The sequence below is a fragment of the Vidua macroura genome, chromosome 6, assembly GCF_024509145.1.
Source record: "Vidua macroura isolate BioBank_ID:100142 chromosome 6, ASM2450914v1, whole genome shotgun sequence".
Lineage (NCBI taxonomy): Eukaryota > Metazoa > Chordata > Aves > Passeriformes > Viduidae > Vidua > Vidua macroura.
Genome location: NC_071576.1, coordinates 37,869,535 through 37,877,940, shown reverse-complemented (window position 1 = coordinate 37,877,940; position 8,406 = coordinate 37,869,535). Strand labels below are relative to the sequence as shown.

Here is an 8,406-nt window from a genome sequence, read left to right as displayed (position 1 = left end):
AGCCACACAGGATAGATACCTCAGGAGAAGACACCACACCAGACCTGCAGAGATCAGCCATTTCCCAGGAGGGTGGATGCCAAGCTCTGTATCTTTCTAAGTGCAGTTGTTCACTTCCATAAACACAACCTCTGATTTAACACTGTCAGTCCAGCTGTTCCCCTGTGTCCTGTGGCAGCTAATGCCACAGGGCTGCAGTTGGCAAATGAAAGTGAACCCTCGTCATGCAGGCACACGTCTGCCTTCAGGGTACTGAGCAGCCTCACCTGTCTGTATTAAATTAGAAATCCTCCGGGCTTCACCCGGGTGCCCAGCCAGTCCGGGGGGAAACCCTCGGCTGACCGGTCCGCGGGGAGGAGGTGGCGGGACCCGGATAGCTCCACTGTACGGACGAGAGGACTCCGGAGTAGCTGTATTCCTAGAGGCTTTATTGTAGGAGAGGCGCAGGAACGGGAGGAGGAGACGAGGGACACAAGCGCTCTAGAAGGGAGCAAGCTTCGGGAGCCCCGAGGGAAGGCGGGGCTGGGTATTAAGGGCAAAGGAGTAGGAGTGGTTAGGGTACAGAACAGCCAACGGGCAACGGGTAAAGGGGGGAGACAGAGTGGGGTGACATACAGAGAACTAATCGGGGTACAGAGGAGGAGTGGTATTCTAACAGGAGCCAATGGGGATAACAGAGTAACTGAACTTTCTGGAACTGGGGAGAGTACCAAGCATTGACGGACAGCTCAACTGGGGTGGAGGGCAGCAGTTGATGGGCAACCTTTTCTAGACTGTTGCTGCCTCCTAAGGGAGAGCAGGAACCCCTCCCACACCTGTCATTTTGCAGAGATGAATGATTTGAAAGGTTCAAAACGCCTTTGCATTAACGTGAGCAGTATTTTGTGCACACATCTTGTGTTCTCCTTTTGCCCTCTGCTTTAGTTTTATATAAAAAGCATTGCTAGACAGCTGCAGCATGTAATTTCCTGTAAGCTGGATAGAGTGTGTTCTGAAGTGTGAAGAAAGCTTTGCTAGTAGTACAAAGAACAACTGGTGAAGTGACATGGAGCTAATTTTTTTATTTCTCAGCCAGCTTTCCTACTAATGTAATTGCACTGACTCCAACAGTTACATTTGTGTAAATCAGGATGGGAGGGATTCAGGGTTAGGGATCCATTCCCTCTCTTCTCTCCCAGCTCCTACGGTACAGTCTCTGCAGCTGCCCTCTGCAGAATCCCCCGTTTCTCTGTCCACCATGTTCTCCATCAGGCACTGTTTATCCCCTGTAGGTTACAGCAGGTTTGTCCAGTGCTTGGAGATCCTCTGTCCATGGAGGCAAGTATTAAGGACAAACACCTCTGTGCAGTCCTGCCCTCCACCTTGCTGTCACTTAGCACCGTGTGGGATGTGCCCAAGCAAATGGCATAGCTCGTACACTGACACGGAGTGAATCCTGAAGGGGCAGGGCTGAAGAGGTTCCTTTTGGCTGCAAACCCGCACTGCTGGAGCTGACTGCTTTCCAAGCAGAGGTGTTACCACAGCATGGCGCTGTGGGGCCTGCGGGCACTCCTGTTCCTCCACTGAGCTGGACAAGCTTTATACTGAGGAGACAGAAGAATTAAGAGAAAATAAGAAGGGTGGGTGTTTACCTGGTGCTTCACTGGCTTCAAAAGCCTTCGGCACGAGTTCATTTTTCGCCTCTTCCTCCACGTTTCAATAGAAGGACTCAAGATCCCTACACTGATAGTTTCACATGCAAACAGAAATCTTCATAAAAAGGAGAGCGGCTCTGCCACTGAGGACTGTCTCAGAGCACAGACTTTTGCTTACCTGATGTGAGAGACACACATTTCCCAGTCTCAACTTTCCTTTAGGGACCAGTTAAGGTATGCTTTTTCTATCTTTTGCTGTGGGACTATGCAGACTACTCAGGGGATGGGAGTGTTGTTAAGCAGTCACTTGAGTCTTTTGAATAAGTCCATAAGGAATTCACCCTTTAGTGAATAATTAAGTGTATTATATCTTTATTACCACTGTACTGTGGGGTTTCCAACAGGCCACTGTCACTAACACAGGACTTCCTCTCCAAATTGTTTTGAATGCCGTGAAGAGAGGGTTTTTTGCATGGCTTCTGCTGGAATTCTCCAAGCTCAAGTACTTGCTCAGTATATGATCAGCTCTCTAATTCTAATGTTCAGTTAAAAATTCATCCACCATAGAGGATGTTTTGATTGGTTGGTTTGGGGTTTTGGGGTCTTTGGTTGCGGGGGAGAGTGTTGGTTTGTTTGTGGGTTTTTTGTATTTTTTATTTTAATGAATACCTCATTACTTCCACACTTTATATTCATATTTCAAGTCAGCAGCTGGTGGTGAAGTTTGAGAACAACCTTGACGGACGAACCTTTATGCTCTTTGGACCACAGAGGAACTCACTTTTGATCTCTTTAAACCTACTTTCTCACACTTTTTTGCAGAAAAATTCCTACTAGTTCCAGGATGACATTTCTGCCAGACTCTGAATGTCATCATATGGAGATCTGCTCCCACACAGAAGGGTGCAGAAAAGATGATGTGCTAATGAGCTACCTTCTTATCCCTGCTGTCAGTTCAGTGACTCTCCCTCCTCCTCTTCCCTTCCCCTGAACTGCAAATGTAATTGCTTTCCAGCAGCCCTGCGAACAGCCCGGTCCATCTGCAGCCCTGGAATCCCTCCAGAGGGCAAAGTCTTGGCTTTTTGCTTCAAATTATCTTGTCTTTTCTTTAGAGGAGAAGGAAGGAAGGAAATACCAACCAGGGCAGTGATGCAGCCAGACTGAGCAGTTGAAATGAGGCCAGCATCCCTTTTGCCATCAGAGTACCCAGGCTGTCCTGCTGCCAGTGCTCAGCAGGCCAGTGCAAGCCTGTTGCCTGACTACCATGTCACTAGCACTGTTATTCTCCTTGGCAATGCAGCTTGTGCCCCCGAGCCCACTCCCCTCGTGCATTTCTCAACACATTACCTGGCACCCAACATGCAATATAATATCTAACACAGAATGTTAGCCCAACACTCAACTCCTCTCCCATGTTCTGCAAGGAACTTCACCATTTCTGCATGCACAGGGCTCGGGTGCAGGCAAACACGGTATGTGACATTGCTCACAGTGGTTGCCAATTAAACTTGGGTCAAGCCACTTTCCCCTCCCACTCTTCCTAGGTGTAAAGGGGCTGGTACTCACTCATCTGCCAAGAGGGATAGTTAGATTCAATTAACTGGTGTAAAAAGAGTTCTGCTCGTTACTAGAGGACACTGATGTAACATCTGAGCCTGCTCAGGCAAGAGGTATGCTCAGGCTAGAGCACTGAATAGAGCAAGGTCAACACGAACTCTGATGATACTTGTGGTCTACTAAAGCCATAAACTAATTTCAGATGTCATGGTCATCAGCATCTTTCTTTCACATCGCCTCTCCATATGCAGATTAGAGCTTGCTAGAGGCACAGGATGTGAATCTTGAGGCTGTCCTGTGCAGGGCCTGGAGTTCAACTTGGATGATCCCGTGGATTCCTTCCAAACCAGAATATTCTGTGATTCTGAGTGGTCCTGCTTAGGGCCCTTGGAAATGAGGAGAATGAGAGACAAGCAGAGGAAAAAAACCTGCATGAGAAGAGGAATTTGCCCGCTCAGTTTTCTTAAGAGGATCTGTTGGTACAATATTTGTCAAATAACAGTATCTAAGCAGTTGTTTTAATTTCTCATACAGAGGCAACATACCAGGAAAAAGATTTGTCAATAAAAATCTGACAAAAGACAATGATGCATTCAAATAGTGTTGTTCCCTAACTCCCTTGTTTATGAAATCTATGCCAGCCTTTTATAGCTTTTTCAATTTTAAGGGTCATATTGAGAGCTCAGCTCTGTTTCCTGCCCTGCCTTTGTTTCTCAGTTTCCCATTTGTAGCTGTTTTTTGACTAGCCTGGTCACAAAGCATGAAATCAATTGTTTTCAAATCTAGTGCACTATGTTCCCAACAAACACATAGAAAAACTGTGGGATTCAGCTTGTAACTATTTTCATCTGATATCTTCTGGGAAAAGCCACATGTGAAAACCAGCTGGCCTTCCCACATGGATTTCTCCCACTTAAAGGCTCTTCAGATGCTGTTTAATGCTAATGCTCAGCCTTATGATGCAATCTTTGCCACATATATCATGGATGCTCTAACATGCCACAATGACCCTTTTACTCAGGTACTGAGTCCTCTCACAGCACGTTCCACCATGAGCAATACCTAAAACGTGAGGCTATTGCACAATCATATCATGACACCTTCTTTCCATCGCCTCCAGCACAGCACCTTGAAATTCCTCTTTAACTGTTCTCATTATCTTCCTCCACCACATATATCTCTAAAGAACAGCCAAAAATAGCTCAAAGAAAATAGGCCAGCTCTGTTACAGGAAAGTGGCTGAAATTTGTCAGAGGGGTTACCTCTCAGGCTCAAGGCTCCACAGACAAGCTATGGAGTCTAGCTTTGACTTTTCTTTGGTACATAACCCAATGTTATGACAGAACTAGAAGACCTCACACCTGCTGATGTTTGAAAGAAGACACATGGCAGAGCTATATTTATGTTCAACATACACCAAGCCACCCTGGCTTGAAGAGAGGAAGATAAGAGATGGTTCTTGGCTTAGATTTGGTCTTCCATATTTGTATTGCTTGACTGCAAAGAAGTGCAGTACATGGGCTTTGTTAGATGAATGGAGCCTCCCTCAGCTACAGCATCACTGCTTGGAGCCATTCCATCACCTTGCAGCAAAATCTAAATCCCTTCTGCTGCTGCATTTAACCTGCCTATCCGTGTATCCACCCACAACTACTCTTTCACAGCCAAGCCCTTCACACACAAATAATTGTCTGCTCCTCTTCCCTTTGTCTGTTCATTGTGGAAATCCAAGGGCTAAGAAATCTTAAGGCTCTACTGTGACGCTTTGCAGTACAGAAAAGGGAAAATTTTGTAAAGCCAGTTTAATGAGGCAGTTAAGGGAAAAGAGGGATGCTTGGAAGTGCAACTCTAAGCTACTGTGCCATCAGATGTTATCTTAAACTGCTGAAGAGCAGTTTGCTTGTCCTGCTCATTTAGGATAAAACATGTAGACACAGCTCTGCCAGCAGGTCTGGAGAAGCAACAATAAAAGCTGGGGCTTTCCCACCACCGGGGTGGAGAAGAGAACAGCCATCCACAGCCTTCGTTTGAGGAAACTTTAGAGTTTTTGTTAGAGGCTCCATTTCAGCACAGAAGGTAATGGAGTGGGGGATAGGAGAAGAATAGGTGATGATGACTCAGCTGGAGATGCAGCATGAAACAGTCCTTGGGCAATAGTGTGATCACCACAGCCATCTTCAGGATTAGAGAGAAAAGGCACTGGCAGATTTGGAGGGATTCTTTCTACCTCTGATTCTGAAGACCTCTCTTATGCGTAGGCTCAGACTCAAAGGAATCACTAAGTGCTTAATCTTAAGCACATTATTAAGTTCAGCATCAAGTGATTTAAACACATTCCTATCAATCTTCAATCAGGAATCTCTGATCCTTTTTTTCTTTTTTTCTTTAAAACACAGCAGGGTCTGATCATGACATTATACATGCAGATGGTCAGTCTATGACAGGGCAGCATTGTCACTGCCCATTCCACAGTTTGAGGCAGTGTGACAGGGAATAGAGCTAAAGGCTCTGGCATCATCTTACAGTGACAGACTTTAGGAATAAGCTTCTGCCAACCAAGATCCTAGAGAGGAGAACACTACTATCCTTTCACCCTGCATCCACCTCTGCATGAAGTCTCTCTTCTCCAGACAGTGCCTAGGTGCTCCAGCTGATGCTGCAAGCTACTGCTGCTAGGCTGGGGTCTTGGCAGATTGTAGCCAAGTGCTCTCAAGAGGCTGAGATTAGAGGGCAGTTTTAAAAAGAGAAAATTATTATCCTGAAGTATCATTAACATCTTAAAAGCTACAAGGCAACAGCCTTCCTATCTTAGCTGGCACAGAATTCCTAAAATGGGAACACAACTAGAACAGATTAAAATATACTGGAAACCAGTCACTGTTCTATAGCATGACATGTATGTGCAAAATTAAGATTGGGATGTACATGTCCCAGCACTGCTGATAGCAATGCCAAATTCATCAGAAACTGGAACACAAGCAGCTGTACAGCCACTTTGTTATAATGGTCTGGAGGCTCTGGGGTAAGACCTTATTTATTCTTTTACTGAGAAGATGTACTCAAAGGAAATGTTTCTATCCAAAACACACAGATAACGGGACAGAGTCTTTTTTCAACAGTGCAGTCTGTACCAAGGTGGGACTCACACATCTCTGAGGATTTGAAATATATGTATTAGCTGAGAGTCCTGAAATCTTATACTGAGGATACCATCAAGGGAACATTTAGAGGCTTTTCCTTGAAATGAGGGGAGGGAAATACCTCTCAAAAAAGCTGACATTGTCAGCTGCTGTCCTGGCACCAGTTAGAGTTCCCACCTCACGAGAATCTGTCTGTGTGCTCTTTAGCCTGATGTAACCTTAGGCTATGTGTAACATCAGAGTTAGTAAACAGGTGGTGACGGTGCCTCTGCTTGTGTACAACATTCCAGTCCAATCATTACGTAACATACCATCCACTCAAGCTATGATTTTGATATTCTACTGACACACCAGTCATCAGCTTCCAGTGTCCATGCTAGGTTTAGTGTCTGCAGGTTTAGTCTGTCTCAGGAACAGATTCCCCATGGTCAGCACTGTACCACTCACTGCCAGATTTCACAGTGGCCATTAAACAGGGAGGGTGCCTTGCTGAAATTTGGATCCAGATTCAACCAAACCACATCACCCTTTACTCTGTGCTGTTGCAATTGGCTTTGAAGGAATGAGTGCTACAAATGTTGTTATAGGGATGCAGGTAGAATTCAGATTGGATTAATTTAAGTAGATTACATCTAAAAAAGCACATAAACCAAATCAGTCTCATTTCTCCCTCTTTTCCACCTCCTCTCAAAAAAGTCCCATTGTTTTTTAAGAGCCAAACGGGCCCAGATGCATGTAGTACTGCACCCTACACTATCCTTTACTCCAGACAAAGCAAATAAACTGTACTTACATTCTGCTTTGGTGACATTCTTACTGTCTCCACATACAGACAGATATAACTAGGCAGGGTATTTGGCATTGGGAAGATACCACAGCACCTTAAACTACTGGAGAGCTGCTGAGAGATGACATTAGAAGGGGAAGAATGACAAGGAAATCTCTGGCCTTGACATAAAGAGACGAAGTTACAGAATTCAGCATGGCTCACCTGAGCTTCTGCTCTCACATCAGTTCCAAAAAACTCAGCAGGTAGCAGGGTTTCAGACAACTTAGGAACATGAGAATAATTAAAATCTGCAATGGAGACATGTCATGGCAGAGCTGGAAAAGGTTAATGCCAGAACAGGATCAATAGCAGAATCAGACTAGACAGAGAAAAGCAATCTCACAGGGAACATTGATAGGTCAGGGCTAGCCAAAAGAGCAGCAACATCAGCACATGGTGAGTGCAGGAAAGAGTTCAGACTGACACTGCAGTTACATGCACAGAGAAGTTATGTAAGCAGACAGGTTAACAGTAAATACCTTGTTCTGTCAACACTGGATGCTGTTTTCGGCCATAGCTATTAAAACCCTGGCAAAGTATGACAGCTCTGGACAGAGCAGAACTCTATTTGCTGGTGCCCACAGGTCATTGATAGCTGAGGAACTCCTAAGAGGAGCTCAGATGACTTCAGTCGGGATCTTAACCAGCCAAGAGCTTGGTCACTGTCAGCCTGTATCATTTTGCTGTCAATTGCACAGCTTCTGTGCGGTCCAGTGCCTGTTCTTCAAGTCACCACGTTGCCTGCGCAGAAGAGGATGCAATGTCTCTTGAGTCACTTTCCTGTTGCCGCCCAATTAGGAGCACGGCCCACAGAACTGCACTGTCAACACTTCCCACACACTGCTTACACGGCGAGAAGGTGCAGCAGAAACATCTCTGCACCTAGAAAAACTGTTGAGTTACCCTTCCTTGCCACACATTCCATCAAAAAGCTGGCAGAAACCTTCTCACACATGCACTGGGAGCAGGGAAGTTATAATTAGCTCATGGAGAGGCTGCTCAGGGCTGCAGGAGCCCTGCTTGCTCAGGCATTCTGACATAGCACGGCAACAGAGCTACCGTTGCACACAAAGCACACCCAAGACTTATGCCCAGAGAACAAAAGCAAAGACACAGCTTCTGGGTAGGGACTTCTGGTTTCTGCCTGGAGGAGGGAAGTGAAGCCAGTGCCTGCAGGCACAGGCATGTCTAGGTGACACAAAGCTGGGGCAGAAACACCCGCGGTCACTGTAAGCCCGGCTGCTAG

The 8,406-nt window shown here is 45.8% G+C and overlaps 1 long non-coding RNA gene across 1 annotated transcript; it reads right to left on the bottom strand.

Annotated features, from left to right (window-relative positions):
* Nucleotides 1–1,084: 1,084 nt before the first annotated feature.
* On the bottom strand, nucleotides 1,085–7,567 carry LOC128809304 (uncharacterized). The gene is made up of 3 exons (XR_008437680.1): nucleotides 7,323–7,567; nucleotides 7,125–7,229; nucleotides 1,085–1,583 (listed from the first exon to the last, which is right to left on the bottom strand). It is a non-coding gene; the product is annotated as an uncharacterized LOC128809304 (long non-coding RNA).
* Between the last annotated feature and the right edge of the window lie 839 nt (nucleotides 7,568–8,406).